This window comes from Rattus norvegicus, chromosome 11, assembly GCF_021556685.1.
Source record: "Rattus norvegicus strain SHRSP/BbbUtx chromosome 11, alternate assembly SHRSP_T2T, whole genome shotgun sequence".
Lineage (NCBI taxonomy): Eukaryota > Metazoa > Chordata > Mammalia > Rodentia > Muridae > Rattus > Rattus norvegicus.
This window is the reverse complement of record NC_141544.1, coordinates 51,311,689-51,315,661: the sequence shown is the minus strand read 5'-3', so window position 1 is coordinate 51,315,661 and position 3,973 is coordinate 51,311,689.

Genomic DNA, 3,973 nt, shown 5'->3' with positions numbered 1-3,973 from the left:
TGCCATCGTGATTACAAGGAGATGATCCTGACTCTAGTTTCTCTTCGGTTCAGCGGCTGAGCTGCAGCATCATCACAGGAAGTCATCCTTTGGAACACTGCAGCCAGCCATGGAGTTGTTGTTCAAGCGCTTACAAAATTCCTCAAGTTCTGCACACCGAGTTTGTATTTCAGTATTATAGTGCCAACAGCCATTTTATGTAACCTTCTCCACCTATACAAAACATGTCCTTTTATGTTGCTTGTTAGATATGTTAATGGAATGGAAGGGATTTCCTACCCAGAGCCTGCTAATTTCCAGACATAGATAGGAATTTGATGCTAGCCTTTGATCCAAAGAGCTTATTCTGCAACTACTTTCTGTATCTAGATGTTTTTTTTCCCTCTGAACTACTATTACTGTCTACATACGACAGGGCTAAGTCCCAGATAAAGGATGTGGTGGGGGGCGGGTTATTTCTTATTCTCCAGATCCTGCCAAGTCACAAAACTGTCCCATTCTAAACAGCCTTAATGTGCTACCCAAGTCCTTCCCGTGGAAACCAAAGAAAGCTGTTGCCCACCTTCCTCCCCTAGTCTCTGCTTCCTGGATAACCCTGGTGTTCTTCCACACAGCACCTCATGGCATGTTGTACCTCCAAGCTCTGGGAAGTTGAGTATGAAAACACCTTCATGATGCTCAGCTCTATGTCTACGCCTCAATGCTTCTGACTTTTAAGAAATTCTAAGTGCATTTAAAATAATCCATGCTCTTCTTCTGACCATAACAACAGATGTGTCTAGGTACTTTTACAGTCACCACAAACTCTGAGTCCCATGTGGAAATGCATGCCTGTAACTCCAGGATGGGGCTGACCCAGGAGGAAGGCTCCAAGCTTGAGCTCAGAACTAGCAAGACCTACCGGATTCTGTCTCAAAACAACTACTTCTTTTCTCATACTGTTTAGAAATAACAAAGATAAAGACAATACACATTGTTACTATACATTATTATAAATAAGAAAAAATATGTATAAAAGGCAAAACTAACATAGATATTTTCTAGATAACTCAGTGACTGGCAGTAATCCAAGAAAAAATATTTTGAGTATAATTGCCCAGAATGGACTTCAAATAGTCTTAATGGAGTTTTAAATTGAATTTCTGGAGATAAAAAAAAATCCCTGTGATCCTTATAGCCATTTTTACTGCCCTCAGTGTGCCCCGTTGCACTTGTCTCTGTGACAAACAGAAATGCACCAGCATAAGTCTCTCGACAAGTGGAAGGCTCACATGTTTGTCTCCAAAGTGATTTTCTATGAACAGTTCTCTTTAAAAAAAAACTTACTTTGGAAAATAAAAATTTCCCATACAATACATTCTGATCATTGTTTCCCCTCCATCATCTCCTCCCAGATCCTCCCCACCTCCCTGCCCACCTAATACTCTCTTTTTAAGAAACAAACAGGAGAATAAAAAAGCAAGCAAACCAGGTTAAACAAAACAAAAGAAAAAGAAAACAAGAGAAACACATAAGTACTCAGAGACATACATGTATGCACATATATAAAATCCATAAAACACAATTTTGGACAGCATAATACATATGCAAAAAAACAGTAAGATTAAAAAATTCTAAAAGAAAATATATGAAACAATATATGCTTAAAAATAATATTAAGTTCATTTTATGTTGGCCATCCACTTCTGAGCATGGGTTTTCAGCAAAAGTTCCGCTGGGAAAAGACATATTTGGGAAAAGAAAACAGCATACTTTAGTGTGAGGTTTGCAGAGGTGGGAGAGGGTCATAGGTAAGAAAATGCAAAGGATCATCTCTCACTGTCAGACTTGAAGAGCTCAGCCCCAAACAAAAGACCCTGAAGTACTCAGCATGTTTTAAAGGGACTGTTTTTATCATGAAGAACCTTGAAAGAATATCACAGCTTGAATGAACTTAGCACTTTTGATGACATTTCTTGAGGAAGATATTGACTGAGAGTTTTAATAAAGCCAAATTCTGTACTGATACCTTGGGAGGAAATGCATCAAGCATAAGTAAGTAGGTAAGATGAAGAAAGAAAGAAGTCAGAGATGAGAGAGAGAGAGAGAGAGAGAGAGAGAGAGAGAGAGAAAGACAGAGAGAGACAGAGAGAGACAGAGAGAGAGAGAAAGAGACAGAGAGAGAGACAGAGAGACAGAGAGAGAGACAGAGAGAGAGACAGAGACAGACAGAGACAGAGACAGAGAGACAGAGAGACAGAGATAGAGAGACAGAAACAGAGAAAGAGACAGAGAGAGAGAGAGTACTGGCCATAGCTGTGGCTCAGTACAGGAAGAATGAAAGGCCAACATCAAGGGAAAGACATTTGACTTCTACTGTACATTCCTCCCAATCTCTTGCAGGATTAATAAGATGTCATAACCATTATACTTTCCTGTTACTGTGATAAAATACCCTAAGAAAAGCTTTTACAGGACCAAGAGTTTACACTTCTCATAGTTTAAGGGTGTAGTCCATTTTGTGCCCAGAAAGTCAAGTTGACAGTAGCTGGAATCAGCTGGTCACATGACATCTAAAATCAGGAAGAAGTGATTGACAAATTCGTGTTGGTGCTGGCTAGCTTTCCTCTTTTAGTATACAAAATTAGGACCTGATCCAGAGATTGGTGGCATCCATAGTGGACTGGTCTTCCAAACTCAATTAAAATGACCAATATAATCCCCTAGGGATACCAACCTGGTAGCCTACAATCTAAATAATCCCCAGGCTTTCCTCCTCTGTTGCTCGAGAGCCTGCCTAGTTACAGTTAACACTAGCCAGTCAGAGAAGTATTATCCAGATGCTTCACTCCTTCTTTAAAAGGGGAACAAGAATACCCTTGGGAGGGGACAGAGAGGCAAAGTTCAGAACAGAGGCAGAAGGAACACCCATTCAGAGCCTGCCCCGCTTGTGGCCCATACATATACAGCCACCAGACTAGATAAAATGGATGAAGCAAAGAGTGCAGACCGACAGGAACCGGAAGTAGATCTCTCCTGAGAGACACAGCCAGAATATGGCAAATACATAGATAGGCGAATGCCAGCAGCAAACCACTGAACGGGGTTGGGGATTTAGCTCAGTGGTAGAGCGCTTGCCTAGCAAGCACAAGACCCTGGGTTCGGTACCCAGCTCCAAAAAAAAAAAAAAAAAGACACTGAACTGAGAACAGGACCCCCGTTGAAGAAATTCACAAGCATCCTAGATGATGCAAAGAAAATAGGTAAAGGGTCTCTTGAATATGCAAATATGCAAGTCCTTTGAGAAGTGTCCAAAAAGAAAGAAAAGAAAAGAGAGGAAAAGAAAAGAAAAGAAGAGAAAAGAAAAGAAAAGAAAAGAAAAGAAAAGAAAAGAAAAGAAACGCCCTTCTAGATAAGGACACCGGCTCCTACTTTGGTTACAGTGAGGAATCCCTGCATAGCAGCTTGTCACTACAATATGTAAGACAGAGACAGAAACACAGAACCTTGAAGAGAAGCACTTGCTACATTTAACTAGGTTTGAGAGTACACTTTCACGTCTTGTCCGAGAGGCAAAGCAAGATGAAGAGGGGAAGAGCGGAAGGGCAGTCAGGCACCTGCTGCATTCGCACAGGAAAACGACTAACACTATGGAGACAAGAACTGTCTCTCCAGTGTGAGATCATAAACCCCAGGCTAATAAATTGAGTTTAAAGAGAAGGGCCAGTAACTGGCTCAAAAACAAGAGTCTCCAAGCCTGCAGCACAGTCTCCCGCTGAAGGCCCCAGCGCTCTCAGCTGCCCCGTGCCCTGAAGCAACTGAGCAACAGACAGGAAAGACATGGTGCTATGAGAAGCAGACAGCCTGTGGTACGGCAAAATAAAACATTACCACTGCATTTATTCTGGCTTTCCTAACAAACCAGGCAACTGTTGGCTCTGCATAAAATGCAAAAGCAAGAGGTTTATTTTCCACTGAAGCTCGATGGCCTGCA